Here is a 15,969-nt window from a genome sequence, read left to right as displayed (position 1 = left end):
TTAATAAATCATATCCCAAAGTGTGTTTTGTGGGATGGTAATAGATATTAAAGGAAAGGGTTCTATAGCCAAACTGGTTATTATGGGTCGTTTTATTCATTGCAGAATTTTTTTCAGACTTTAAGTTGCGATAATATGCTCATTATAATCTCTCTAGCAGGAATGAGCTATTGCATAAAAAGTTCCATGATTAATTTGACTGGAGAACCTATTTTAAAAGAAATCATCTTTTAACCTAAACAGCAAGTGGCACATCTTGGAAAACACTGCTTGGACTCTTAGACATATCAGTTATAACCTTCTCAAAATTCAAACACAGGTTTTATAGGGAAATAGCCCCTCTCCTTATTATTAATACATATTCATCTTACAAGCAAACTGTTAAAACACGTCTTAAACTTACATGTGTGGATTTGAAGAAATGATCCCTAGAAAACACTGGATTTATGAAGAATGATTTTTTTAAAGAAAAATTATGAAACCAAACTCAGTTTTATACAAAGAGTGCAAGGGGAAAAAAAAGCCTTCTCAAGTGACCTGCTTTAAAACAATAAATTGAATCACTCTAAACTCTTTAAAGTTTTCTCTGTGAACCAGTTCTTAAACACACATTCTTCTTTTTCCTCAAGTGAGTTACTATCTCCTCACTACTAGACATCCCAATAGGACGCATGTTTCCTTTAGAGATAAAGCTAATACAATGCTCAAACACATTTTTTTTCAGTTGTTCCAGAATCAGTGCATTTTAGGAGTAAGATTTTTTTTAATAACCATTAATCTATGATTAGGTTTTCCTATGTTTGGAAGAAACTTTTAGCCAGCAGTAGGAATGCCTAAAGGAAATGGACACTAATTACCTTATTTGTTTATTCAGTTAACATTTGATGATTGTACTTTTACTTATTATTGGCCTATATACTGGGATGCGGGTGAAAAGACAAGCCACAGACTGGAAGAAAATCTTTGCAAAACCTGTACCTGATAAAGAACTGATGTACAAAAATATATAAAGAACATTTAGAACTCAACAATTAGAAACCAACAACCCAATTAGAAAGTGGACAAAGATCTAAACAGGAATCTCACTAAAGAAAATATACGGATGGCAAATAAGCATATGAGAAGATGCTCAATCTCATATGTCATTAAGGAATTACAAATTAAAACAATGAGACACCAGTATACAATGATTAGAATGATTGAAATCCAAAACATTGACAAAACCCAATACTGGCAAGAATATGGAGCAATAGGAATTCTCATTCATTTCTGGTGGAAATGCAAAATGGTACAGTCACTTTGGAAATTTGACAGTTCCTTACAAAGCTAAACATAGTCTTACCATAGGATCCAGCATTTATCCAAATGAGTATTTATCCAAATGAGTCGAAAGCTTATGTTCATACAAAAACCTGCACACGAATGTTTATGTTTCATTTATAATTGCCAAAACTTATAAGTAATCAAGATGTCCTTCAATAGGCGAATGGATAAGCAAACCCATGGTACATCCGCAGTAGGGAGTATTATTCAGCAATAAATAGAAGTGAGCTAACAAGTCATTAAAAGAAGTGGAGTGATCTTAAATTTACATTGCTAAGTGAAAGAAGCCAATCTGAATAGGTTACTTACTTAGGTTACTTACTATATGATCTCAACTAGAAGACATTCTGGAAAAGGCAAAACTCTAAGGACTATTAAAAGATCAGTGGTTTCCAGAGCTTTGGAAAGAGAAATAGAAGAATAAATAGGTGGAAAACAGGATATTTAGACCAATGAAACTATTATGTATAATACTGCAATGGTGAATATATGCCATTATTCATGTTTCAAAACTCATAGAACTATACAACACAAAGAATGAACCCTAATGTAAATTAGGAACTTCAGTTAAAAATAATGTATCAATATTGGCCCATCAGTTACAGCAGATGTATTACTGTTATGCAAGAGGTTTCTAATAGGGGGAACTGTATACAGGATAGAGGGGGGAGAAGAGGTATATGGGAATTCCTTGTACTTTCTGTTCAAATTTTTTGTAAACCAAAAATTGTTCTAAAAAGTAAAATTGATTAAAGGTTGAAGACCACCAACTTGTAACATTACATTATGGCAAGGACCAGTATTTATGGCCCTTAAAAAAAAAAAAAGGACACATTCAGAGTTGAGGACATAAACCTTTGTGGGAGACAAAGACAGTTTATGCCACAGGATGGTTATATTATAATATACTATTTATTTTTTATACCATTTTCTATACAGAAGACTCTTCTTGAATGGACCATGAATATAACTTTGATACTGATTCCTCTATTTTAATATAGACTGTAAAACTTCTTTTAAGTTACCTTTTGTTCCAAGTTTCTTTTCAATCACTTCAAATCTAAAAATGATGGGAAATGTTTTGGGGGTTTGTTAAGATTAAAGCACCCTTTGCCCCCTTTTAAGAGGCCTCCGACTGGTACTTTAATTCTAAGGGAATGTACCCACCAGTTCTGGGATGTCTGCCCTGGGAGGTTAGCTAGTGGTTGACTTCTTACTATACATACTCAATCAGCCAATGATTGGCCAGAAAATTTCACATTATTTTGTACCACTTGAAAGCAAAAAAGGAGGGGAAAAATTCCCCAAATTGCTGTTTTCAAGTGTCCAAGTGCAATTTCAAGTAACAATTGAGTTTGACCAGTTTAGTACAACCCTGAAGCTCAAGCTGACTCCAAACTTGTTTTTAATCAAGTTAACCACAGCATGCAGCCAGTAAAGGAGGCATTTGCCATTATGTCCCTCCTTATCAATACAAAACCCTACTCAATTATTTAACTTCTCATAGCACCCTTAGCAGCCCCAGACTTCCTCTTTTGCACCTCTCAACCCATTGCAATCTAAGTGATTATATAAATGTATTTCTTTTTTTTTTAATGTTTTTATTTATTTTTGAGAGAGAGAGAGTGTGTGTGCGAGCAGGGGAGGGACACAGAGAGAGAGGGAGACACAGAATCCTAAGACAGGCTCCAGGCTCTGAGCTGTCAGCCAGAGCCTGATGTGGTGCTTGAACTCACCAACTGTGAGATCATGACCTGGACAAAGTCAGACGCTTGACTGACTGAGCCACCCAGGTGCCCTTATAATTCTATTTCTTAGGACGGTAGGTCATGAGAACAGAATTTTAAAATGAGAACTTTTTTCAGAATACATGGAGCTATTTTAAGGTGTGTTTTTCAGCAGATAGTAAAAAGGACAAACCAGAAACTTGACTAGGTAAGAGCTTTGTTCCAAGAATTCAAATTCTGAAGAAGCTTATTTTAATATTTAAGGAATGTTGACAGCATCTCTTAGTGACACAGAATTCACTCAAATTTACCTTTTGCCACGGGTTTGAGGTTGAGCCTCTAGTGACATTGAGATTTGTAATATGGAAACTTCTTTTAAATGAAAATTCTTTATTTTTTCCTAGAGGAGATGGTAAAGAGTTTCCCATAAGCCTCTTATAAAAGAGCCATTGGAAGAAGGAAGAAAGGAAGTAACTAATGGGGGTAAATCCGTTTAAAAAGAGGTAATGAGGGGTGCCTCAGGGGCTCAGTTGGTTAAGCGTCTGACTCTTGATTTCAACTCAGTCATGATCTCACAGCTTGAGAGATGGAACCCTGCGATGGGCTCTGTGTTCAAAGACATAAAAAAAAAAAAAAAAAAAAAAGAGGTAGTGAATAATCAATGTGAGAACATTAAGATGTGAAATAAGGACTCTGGATTTCTATGCATTTTTAGTACAGCTTTTGTAGATTACTCCACATATCATATAATTCATCCATTTAAGGTGTACAATTCAATGTATTTTAGTTTTTAGCATTTTCACAGTTTTGTTCAACCATCACCACACTCTAACTTTAGAATACTTTCATCCTCAATAAAAAAGTCCCATATCCTTTACAGATCAGTCTTCGTTCCCCACCCACACCTGCCCCACCTAAGTCCACTTTCTGTCTCTGTAAATTTTCTTACTCTGCACATTTTATGTGAATGGAATCATACAGTATGTGGCCTTTTGTGACTGGTTTCCTTCACTTAGCATAACGTTTTCAAAGCTCATTCATGTAGTAGCATGTATTAGTACTTAATTTCATTTTATTGATGAATAATATTGCATGTTATAAATATCACATTTTATTTATTATTTCATAAGTTGATGGACATTTGGGTTATTTTAGTTTTTTGGCTATTTGAATAATGCTTCTTGGAACATTTTTATGCATGTTTTTGTGGGGGCATATACTCTAATTTTTCTTGGGTTAGATACTTAAAATTGGAATCACTACATCATATACTAATTCCGTGTTTAACTTTTTAAGGGACTGCTACATTGTTTTCCAAAGGAGCTGCACCATTTTACATTTTCTGCCATCAATGTATGAAAGCTCCAAGTTTCTCCAAATTAAATCTCTCTCATAAATTAGCTTTCTCAAAAGCAAATGTATTAATGTATTCATGCATGTTTTCATATAGGCCTACAAAGTAAAGAATTTGGAAGAAAAAGGCCAAGGTTTTAATAATAGTTATCTCTAGAAATCATGATTGCACGTGAGTTTTTTCCTCATTTTTTTTTTTGCTTATTTATAACTATCTTTGTAAAAACAATAAGCATATATAGCTTTTTTGTTTTAGAGAAAAAAACATGATCATCTTGCTAGTAGGACCCATAGCACTCATTCTCAGTCTGGTTGATCATTAGAAACACCAGAAGAGCTTTAAAAAAAAAAAAACAAAACAAAACAAAAAAACAATGTCTTAGAGCACCTGGGTGGCTCAGTTGGTTAAGTGTCCGACTCTTGATTTCAGCTCAGATCATGATCTCACAGGTCATGTGTTTGAGCCCTCCATCAGGCTCAGCGCTGACAGTGAAAAGCCTGCTTGGGATCCTCTCTCTCCCTCTCTCTCTCTGCCCCTCCCCCACTCATGCTCTCTCTCTCTCTCTCTCTCTCTCTCTCTCTCAAAAATAAATGAATAAACTTCAAAAAATTAAGAAACACTACCAATGTCTTGACCATCCTTCCTTAGAAATTCATATTCAGTTGATTTGGGAATATTCTAATGTGCAAGCAGATTAAGAACTATACCCTATACCTTCATATCCACACTGTCTTATTTGTTGAGTTTTACTGAAGGGGAAAAAAAGAAAACCTTACAGACTGGCATTCTCCTGATGTGAGTTTAGTCCAGGCCATTTTATTTATGGTTTGCAAGGTATTATCTTTACTGGGTTACATCTGGAGAGGCTTCCTTAGTATCAAGAGGCTACTTTAAGAAACATGTGAAGAGGTGTCCCAAACTTTCTTCTGGCAAGTGTCATGGGAAGATCAGAAACTTAATGTTGAAATGAAACCATCTGGCACTTAAGGAGTTTTATACCTATAGTAAGGTACAGTTTTAAGCCCTCTTCAAAATAAAGCTGTCTTTGACTTCATGGATAATAATATTTAGACAATGATTTGGAATGCATTCCTTTGCTGCATGGTAATGAGAGATGTACAGAAGCAGTCTGGGGATGGGAGAGAGAAGATGGAAGTAACTCCATAAGAATATGCATCACTGAATATTCTACATCTGTTGTCTTTTTTTTTTACATAGAATAGGTGATTGGAGAGAAACTGGGTCCATTAAAATTCTTGATTCTGGTGTCTACTGTAAGTAACATACTTCTTGAATGAAGAACAAAGGAGTCAGTTTCATGACTGAGTAATGGGGTATTGTGACATTATGTGTCTGGTATCTTCAAAACTAAGGATTTTTGATGTTCCCTTCAGAAGGATCTACTCCTGAAGCACCTGAAGGCTTTTAACTTAAAAAATTGGAAGCATACATTCCTTGATAAATCTTACTCTTGGTTTCTGTCTAAGCTCTATCTGGTGGGGTGAAAAGAGAGGGTAAAGAGAATGGTTGTCTTTTTCTATGACAAGGGGGAAATGTGCTGCTGAATTTAAGCAGCGCTTTTCACAAATGTCAGTTAGTTTTGGAAGAATTCTTTTTATCCACAAACCAATTTTCATGAGTTTTAACTATGTACAAAGTACATGGTAATTCTGTTGGTAAAGCCAATAATGAGTGACATTATTTAAGCCTTCAAATTCATAAGATCCAGAAGAAAAAATATAACTCCTCAGGAGATTATTAAACAAAGTAGAATATGAAAATTTTCATAGCAATTATATATAATAGTTCTTTAAGATTTCTAAGAATAAAGACAGCACTTTTGGAAGTGGAAGATGTTCAATGTTTTTCTAGCATAGTCTCAATGCTAAATTTCCCCCACCATCTGGAAAGTGGTACTAACTTTCAAATGAATCTACAATCCCTTCACATTCTATTGAAAGACTTTTTGTTTATCCTTTTCTCTCACTGCACTAGATATCATTATTATTTCTATGTAATAAATGAGAAGTGTTTTGTTTTTTTAGTTTTCTGGCTCCTGCTAAAAATAGCCAAATTACCTGTAAATTTAGAATGTTAATTTGTAATCACATAGAACATTCATATCAAAGAAGATGCAGGATTCTTCTCCTGATTAACTTTGGAAGTTCAAACTTTTTAATGTTTAAACACTATAATAATTCCAATTATTTATCAAACTCTTTCACTTTGTTTCTTCTCGTGTATTTATCTTGTTGTAAGTGTATTAGCTCATTTAACATTCAAAGACATCCTATATGTAATTTTCTAGATTCATTTTCATCATAATTCCTGGAAATGCAGATACTATTTTGTTTATATCAATGTGTTTTTTAAATTATAAAAACCAATGTAAAAAAAAACTGGTAAGTGGCTGTTTCATCTACTGTATTGGCTGAGTTTAGTCCCATCCTCAATTCACTCTTTTAAAGATATCTCTTGTAAGTTTGTAATTTATACATTCTAGTTCTATTCTTCTAGTAGTTAACTATTAAATAGTAATACATACTTAACCAAATAGGTTTTGAGGTGAATCACTAATTCTATCCTCTTGAAATAAGACAAGGATCTTAAAATGTTTTCTACCATCCCACATAACATATGTATGTTATTTCTATTTTATTTTTTAAAATGTTTATGTGTTTTTGAGAGAGAGACAAAGAGAGAGAAAGAAAGAGAGAGAGGAAACACGAGTGAAGGAGGGGCAGAGAGAGAGGGAGTGAGAGAATCCCAAGCAGGCTCCACACTGTCATTGCAGAACCTGATGAGGAGCTTGATCTCACAAACTGCTAGATCACGACCTGAGCCACAAATCACAAGTTGGATGCTTAACCGACTGAGCCACCCAGGTAACCCTGTTTTTAGTTTATTTTAATGTTGTACATGCACACACACACACACACACACACACACTTTATTTCTTATTTTTAAAATTTTTAAAATATTTATTCATTTATTTTGAGAGAGAGAGAGAGAGAGAGAGAGAGAGAGAGAGAATCCCAAGCAGGCTCCACACTCAGCACAGAGCCCAACATGGGACTCAATCTCATGACCTGAGCTGAAACCAAAAATCGGATGCTCAACCAACTGAGCCACCCAGGTGCCCCTATTTTATTTTTTAAGTAATCTCTACAATCAATGTGAGGTTCAAACTCACAACCCGGAGATCAAGGGTCACATGCTCTACCAACTGAGCCAGCTAGGTGCCCACCCCACCATACACACTTTAAACATCTAAACCTAGATTTATCAACGTGCTTTGAGTTTTTGTTTGCTTATCATTGGTTATTTCACCACACCGTTTCCTTCTAAATTCAATTTCCTTCTTGCTGAAATATATTTTTGGTAATATTTTAGTAAGGATCTGTAAATATAACCTGTCTCAGCCTTTGTAATATTAAAATGTTTTTCTTCTTAATTTAAAAATTCTAGTCTTTGACGTTCTAAAGTTTCACCATACTGTGTCCAAGAATGGATTTTTTTGGTTACCCTGCTCAGAACTATCTGCTCCTTGAGTACAAAGATTCATGGTTTCTTTCATTTTCAGATTGCTTCTCTCCCAATCTCTTATTCTGGAGAGAATATCTATTAGATTTATTAGACATGTGTCAGAGAGTCTCATTTCATACTCCTGTGCGCTTTTTAAATTTGTAACACAACTTATTTATCAATGAGCTCATAATTAGTTAATTGAGGAATACCATGCATATGGTATATTAGGTGCCATGTTACTTAACTCCATATTTATTTATATATCTATAAATCTATCCCACTGCACTTAGATGAACTTTCAGATCTGTCTTCAAATTTACCAATTTCCTCTTTATCCATGTTTAGTACATCCAATAGTTCATATACTGAGCTTTTCCCTTCAATTATTACATTTTTCATTTCTAAGATTTCCACTTTACTCTTTTTCAAAACTGCTTCTCTTTTAGGAGATACTGCCCTTATAATTTTTATTTCTTCCTTGTCTATATATATAAACATTTGAAGCAAATTTATTTTCACACTGTTTGCATTTTCTATTGCTTTTAACATGTGAATTCTCCTGTTTGTTGAGACTCCTGGATCACATGGAAATCTGTTTCCTTGAGTGCTTCAAATTTTAGTCAGAATCTGTGTTCAGATTAAATTGTTTTCAAAGGATGTGTCATGATTCAGGGTTGTGAAATCATTATTGTGGGTAGTTTTATGTCTACCTCTGCCAGTCCCATGATCTCTCAACCAGTTTTTACAATAATTTCATAACTTAATATTATTTTACCAAGTGTAATATGTGAATTCAACCCTCTATCCCCACATAGTATCAGTTTAGATTTCTCCCAGATGATTAGTTTTCAACCATGACCTAGGACAGGCAGACCATTTTTTTTTTTTTTTTTGACAAATTCCCAGTCCAGTGGAAAGAACTTATCTAGTCCCTTCCAGGTCCTTGGTTTTATGCTGAGAGTGCAACTATAGCCTTCCATGCCCCCAGGTCAGCAAACTTAAATTCTGTCTTCTTTCCCAACTCTCTATGCTCAAATTAAAACCTCAGTGACTTAGAACATCCAGGGCCAGTAGCCTCATGGCCCATCTGGCTTTAGCTTCCATTCATTGCTTGGGCTTCAGATTACCTCTATTTCTGGCACCATGTGGGTGTTTTTGTTTGTTTTGTTTTGTTTTTCAAGCTGAAATATGGATATGCATGGTTTTGTGGTTGCTATATTCTATTCGGTAGTACTACCTGGAGCAACAGGAGGGGAGGCCAGTCAGCCATAACAACCAGAGAAACGCAGTTTCATCTATGTGGTACCACATAGATAATTTGACTGCCTCCATACCTTCTGCTTACCTACATTTTTACATTAAATAAACCAACAGGTCACATAGGCTGTCCTAAAAATGCAGTTTGAGTCCTGTTGCTCTTGCTCTGTCTTCACATGTCATGGTTGACAGAGATTTCTAGAGGACAAGCACTGTACCACATGCAGATATGCACGAGCATCACAGGAAAACTGAAATAAGAACAAACTTAAAGTGGTGTGCATAGTATTTCCGAGGGTCCTATTTGCAAGGAAAAACATTTTTTCCTAAGTTGGCAGCTTTCTTCTTCACAACTGTATTTCATAAATTCAGACTCAAAATGCAGCCCTCTTTTTGGTTTGGCAGTGGTAATTGGTGTCTTCATATTATTTCTCTGCTTCTTTAGAATAAACAAGAAGTGTTGCTCCTGCTTTTGCCTGTTGTGACCAAATCTCAAGAAACTGGAGTGTCACTGGGCACTAGCCACGGTGATTTGGCCCAATACTTGGTCATATGTTATCCTGAAATATATCATGAAATATAATAAAGAGAATTTTTTTGTGTATGTGGGTAGGAGGGGTAAAATTATGAACTATAAAACCAGAGTGACAGGAAGGTGCTAGGAGAAATGTTCAAAACATTGGTGTGATTTATGAACATATGGCAAACAGATGTGGTGGAGTAATAGGGACCCCCATCTCCTTTTATAAATTTGGACCACATTTGTGTCCTTCCCGCATCAACCTAGCCTCAGGTTCATAATATGCTTTATTAAAATTCTCTGCAGGGCATATGGATGATTAATAATTGTTGATGACAGAAATTTGGTTTTGGTAAGCTGCACAGTGAAAGATAAATACAACGAGGCTATTTTAACCTCTGTATATTAAGCTTATTAGAGTAAGTCTTCTCCGTAAGATGGTCTGTGTTGAGATTGTGTGTGATTTATGGAAATGTCACCAGTGACCCTGGTTCTGGAAAAATTCTTAAAATCTCTTTTGTTGTTCTCATCATTTGAGTTTCAGTTGTCACCAGGGAAAATCATTTTTGGAAAAAAAACATAATCAAGAGTGGTTAAAATAGCCTTCAAATAAAATAAATATTGGGTAGCTATCTAGGAATAAAAATACAAAGACAGCCTTGAGATGGATATTAGAAATAGAAATTTATTTATAACAAGTTATGAATGTGGTGCGGAAGAGAAGCAAATAGATAGGGAAACATTGGAATATTGGCTTTTGATTCTTTCCCCACCACTAACATGTCTGGAACATTTGGATAAGCCTTTTAATTCTTTCTACCTTTGTTAAGAGAACAAGTGTTCTACAATTAGTGTCTGCAATACAGCTTGAAAAAAAATTTAATAAAACAAAAATTTTAACAACCATCTATCTGGCAAGAAATCCAAACAAGTACAAATGTGTTTCTAGTGAGGAACTCATTTTCCCTTTATCCTTCTCAAGTACTCAAATTCACTTGTTTAGAAGCAACTACTACTAGTTGGAAATTATTAAGAAAAGGTCTTAATCTTATAAGCCAATCTTTCAAATAGGAGCATTGAAATTTACGACAAATTGCATTTAGTAACCTGTACCATTCACCATGAGGTAATGGTCATTTGTAAAGCTGGAAATTATAGCAAGATCATATAATTCCCACTTCACTCAAGTGATATTTTGGGAAAAATTTTAAAAGGATAAAGGGAAAAAAAATCTGAAAATAATGAGAATAATGCTGGAGGTCTGATGATTACTGATTTGTTGAATTTTGCTTTGCCTGGGACTTTGATAGGCAGAACTATAAGATCATGTAGCCCAAACACTCGATTTGCAGTTTCACAAACCCGCATTTTCCCCATCCAATAGTATGGCTGGCAGTTGTCTGGAAGTTGAAAGGAATGATTGCCGGATCAGGGCCTCCTACAAAGTGTTACAGGAATCAGCATGGGGCAAGTCTGTGCTTAGTGTGTGGGGTTAAAATAGAAAAAGAATAGACAACCCCCATGCTTTTCTTCATACCCTCATTTTTCATTCAATTAGGGAAAATTATAAAAACAGTAACAAAAACGAAAACACACATGGTAACAATATCCTAATGTGTTTGAGAAATAATGCAGAAGATGGACTTAACCACCTCAAAAATTTTTGGGAAACTATTCAGGGGTCTAAATGGAAGTCTGGTATTTTGATTACCTAGACAACTTTCCTTCAGTTCTGTTCACATCATCAGCTTCCCTCTCACCTCTATCAGGAATGACTAATACCTCAGTTTTATACTTGTTTCTTAGAGAATGTATAAAAGAGCTTCCCGGAAAAAAAAAAAAGTTAGTGCTGTTGCATTTTTTTGCATCTTCAGTGTGCTTTGTCCTCAGTCTGAAACTGGGTTAAGACACTTAGACTCAAATAACTGGCAGGTCTCTTGATTCTTTTTTAAATTGAAGTGCCTTGGTGGTTGACAATTGAAGAATGATTTACAATTTCTGGAGTCCTTTGTGGGTTTGGTTTTTAAGACAAATTCTTAATATTCAAGCTCCTTGGAAGTTGGAACTTCAATAATAGCTAGTCATTTCTAAAATGTGGAATTTGTCCAGTTTTGAGTAAATAACAAACTGATATGTTTTCAAAAATGTAAATTATCACATTCAATTGTCTTGGGAAGCAACAGAGAAGCAGTAGCATTTTCCTCCAAATTGTAAAATAATTTGATATTAGAACATTTAAAACTAAAGAGAGCAGATTTTCCTGTGCAGATGTCAGAGTCCTGATAGAGTTCTCATTCACTGTAGTGTGGCCCTACAAGGACACCGTAAATCTCCATGTCTTATCAGCTCAAATCTTGAGAATGTGGGAGGGAGCTATATTTTCAGAAAAAAAGCTAATGTTATGTTAGCTAAGACTTTCAAAAATAAACTCAAATATTCTGGTATCCCATCAGTATAATAGTTTTGAATTACCCTAGCAATGTGACCAGCCCAACTCTTGACTACTCTTAGCTAATGTGAACACAATACTGCCTGCAACTTCGTCTTTCTTAAAACTGGTCAGTAAGCACTGAAGATGTGTGTAAGCTGAAATAACATTTTAATTAATGAGAAGAGGCAACCAGATGGCTAAGAACTTGAAAATTAGTTTGTATTTCATCTGATCTATTCTTATCACCTATAACATTGCTAAATACAGCCTCCACTCATCCTTTCACTGATTGTACAAATAATTATTTAGCACCCTTTACATATGTATTAAGCATGGGGCACCTGGTTGGCTCAGTCAGTTAAGCATCCAACTCTTGATTTCAGCTCAGGTCATGATCTCATGGTTTGGTTCACGGGTTCCAGCCCTGCATCAGTTCTGTACTGACAGTGGGGACCCTGCTTGGGATTTCCCTCTCTCTCTCAGCTCTTCCCCTGCTCATGTTCTCTCTCTCTCTCTTTCACTCAAATAGATACACTTAAAAAATTTTAAAGAGAACCAATTAGAATCCCCTTGGAAAAAATAAGCAAATGAAACAGCAACAAAAACCATGGTCTCTGACTTTCAGGAACTCATATTAAGGGAAACAGAAATATAGCTACCTAAAAAAAATCCTACACAATATGACTGCCATAATAGAGGTAGGTACAAAATTCTATACAAATGCAGAAAAAGGAAGGACTTGCAACTTCCAGACAAGCTAGAAAGAAGTCACATAAACTGTGTCTCATGTTGGTGTTTTCCAGATGCGAGAAAAGGATGATTCCCTAGAGAGGGCTATGAACAAGAATACAGAGCTGTGAACAGGAATATTTGGGAACAGATATTGGTAAGGATGCTTGGGTCCACTTTACAGAGTAACCTCTATATCATATTAAGAAATTTACTATATTCGCTATAATTAATGAAGAGTTTTCTAAAGATTTACAAGTAGACGGATGGACATGGTCATATTTGGGTTTATATAAACCACACAAAACTATAAAAAATGAATTCTGGGGAATAAGACCCTAGTGAGGAAGAACAAACAGGAGGCTATTGAGAAGATGGTAACATGAACAAAGACAACTGCAGGAGGTGAAGGATCAAGAGGAAGGGGATAGAAATTAAGTTCCTCAGCCCCATGGCATGACTGTATAGGTTCATCCCTGTGTCATTCCATGCCCCTCCCCCAGCAAACTCTCTCTCTAAACTGTTCCCACATTCTACAGATTTCCCACTTACCTCCTTTAAAACTTATGACATACTTCAGATATACAAAAGCTGTAAGGACTAACATAATAAACACCTGTGAACCCACTTCCCTGTTTGGAAGCAAAACATTAATACGAATGAAGGCTTCTTTGTGACCCTCCATATTGGCACACGTAGCTTTCATTTATTGACTTCTATTGCTTAGTAATGTTCTATTGTATAAAAAAGATTTATTTATCCACCTTTTATATATGTCACTTTCTTTTCACATATGGAATTTTTTTTTTAGGTATAAACATAGAAGCAGAATCCTGTCAGATTGTGCATTTTCAACTTCATTAGATATTGCCACATTGTTCTCAAAACAAAAAAGGAAATTTAATTAAATTTAAAAATCAATAAAACCACTCGGTGTTCCGTAATTTCACCAATACTCAATATTGTCAGACTTTTAAACTGTTGGTGGATTGCATCAGGCCTTTTAAGCCACTGAGGATTTTTTGGCTTTTACTTTAAATGAGATGAGAAACCACCAGAGGATTTTGAATAGAAGGACAGTATGATCTGATTAAGGATCATTCTGGCCATGGGGTTGAGACTAGACTAAAGGGACAGAACCAGTTAGACCAGTTAAGTGGCTGTTGCAATAATCTATTCAAAATATGATGGAAGACTAAACTCAAGTGATAGAGGTGGAAGAGTGAAAATTATTAACATGTCTAGACTCTAGATATGTTTAGAAGGTGGTGATATTTTGAAAATAAAAACAATGGATTTGCTATTGAATTGCAGGCAGAGTGTGTGAGAGACTCCCAAGGTTTGGGATCAGTAACTGAAAGAAGTCAGTTGCTGTTTACAAAAGATGGGGAGGAATGCAGGAGGAGCAGATCAGGAGAAAAGATCAGGAGTCAGCTTTTGGGCTTGATATGTTTGAGAAGAGTGTCAGATACCTAACTGAAAATAGGTTGTCTAGAATGAATATGATAGTTTAGAAGTAGGGTATAAATTTTGGAATCGTTATCGTATAGATAGTATCTAAAGTCTTGAGACTGGAAGTGGTCAATCACCAAAGCAGTAGTATAGTCAGAGAGGTAAAAAGGTCCATGGACTGAGCCCCATATTTAGTGGGAGTTAAGGAGAAACCAATAAGGAAAACAGAAACGGAGGAAAACCAAGACAGTGGCTGTGCCAGAAGTCAAGATGTGTCCCCTGCTGCTGACAGACTAAGACTATTGAGAACTGAAATTTGATCATTAGATTTAGCAACATGAAAGTCACTACTGATTTCTCAACAGCAATTTTGGTGGAGTGGCAGGGGTGAAAACCCAAGTAAGGGATCTTAAAGAGGACAAAGGAGAGGAATTAATCATTCTTTATATGATCTTTGCTATAAAGGGGAGTAGGGAAACAGGGCTAAAGCTGGATGGTAGATTGGGGTCAAGAGAGGATTTTCGTAATACTGGAACAGTATAAGCATATTTATATCCTTAAGGGAATGATGCTAAAAAGAAATGAAGAATTATGATGCAATAGAGAGAAGAGACAAATTCTGGAATGATGTCCTTGAGTAGTTGACGGGAGATGGGACTGTTGGATTAGTAAAGAGAGTATAAACACTTCACGAGTTGTGACCAAAAGAAAGGCAGAGTAAATGGGCAAGGATACTGAGGACTGAAAGATGGAAGTGGTAGTGAGAAAGCACAGAGTTGGTGGTTTCTCTGTGAAATAGGAAGTAAGCATCAGCCGAGAGTGTGAAAGAAGGACAAGTGTTAGAAGTTCTAATAGAGAGGGGCACCTGGGTGGCTCAGTCAGTTAAGCATCCAACTTTGGCTCAGGTCATAACCCCATAGTTCATGGGTTTGAGCCTCGTGTCAGGCTGTGCTGACAGCTCAGAGCCTGGAGCCTGCTTTGGATTCTCTCTCTCTCTCTCTCTCTCTCTCTCTCTCTCTCTGTCTCTGCCCCTCCCTCGCTTGCACTCTGTCTCTCTGTCTCTCAAAAATAAATAAACATTAAAAATTTAAAAAATGTTCTATGCAAAAGCAATCTAGGAGAAAGAAACTGGGAATTGTTCTTTTTTATTTTTAATCTGTCTTGGATCATTTCACTGAACTGGTCTAGTTCTTCCCCAGATTGAGTCACTTTAAACAAGATCTTGTCATTCTGCTCAAACCCTTCCAATAGCTGTACATCTTGCTCAGAGTATAATTCAAAGTCCCTCATATCTCCTAGCAGGCTCTATACTGCCTGTTCCCATATTGCCTCCTCTAAGTTCACAATTGCTTTTCCCCTCACTCACACCATCAAGGCAGGACAATTGTGTCTTTTGTTCACTACTATATCATCAGCACTTGATGACCAGTGCCTAGCACACAATAGGCACTCTAAATATTTATTCAATAAATGAAGCAACAGCATTTTAAGGATAAATGAAGAAGAATATAAGCAAGGTCATCCAAATTTCAGACTTTCTGTCAATGGGTTGGGTTTGTTGGGATGTACAGGTAATCAAGCCTTTTCTTTTTTCTTTTTTCTTTTGTTTTTTTGGTTATAAATTGGGAAAGTCTAGGACCAGACAGGT

At 35.8% G+C, this 15,969-nt stretch overlaps 1 long non-coding RNA gene across 1 annotated transcript in view; it reads left to right on the top strand.

Moving 5' to 3' along the window:
- LOC122495719 overlaps positions 1-15,969 on the top strand; it is a 112,194-nt gene that overhangs the window by 67,990 nt on the left and 28,235 nt on the right. Inside the window, exon 3 of the long non-coding RNA XR_006300546.1 lies at positions 12,944-13,026. This is a non-coding gene — a long non-coding RNA (uncharacterized LOC122495719). The remainder of the gene's footprint in view (positions 1-12,943; positions 13,027-15,969) is intronic.

Source organism: Prionailurus bengalensis, chromosome F2, assembly GCF_016509475.1.
Source record: "Prionailurus bengalensis isolate Pbe53 chromosome F2, Fcat_Pben_1.1_paternal_pri, whole genome shotgun sequence".
Classification (NCBI taxonomy): Eukaryota; Metazoa; Chordata; class Mammalia; order Carnivora; family Felidae; genus Prionailurus; species Prionailurus bengalensis.
Note: the sequence above shows the minus strand (reverse complement) of the source record. Positions and strands in the feature narration are given on the sequence as shown.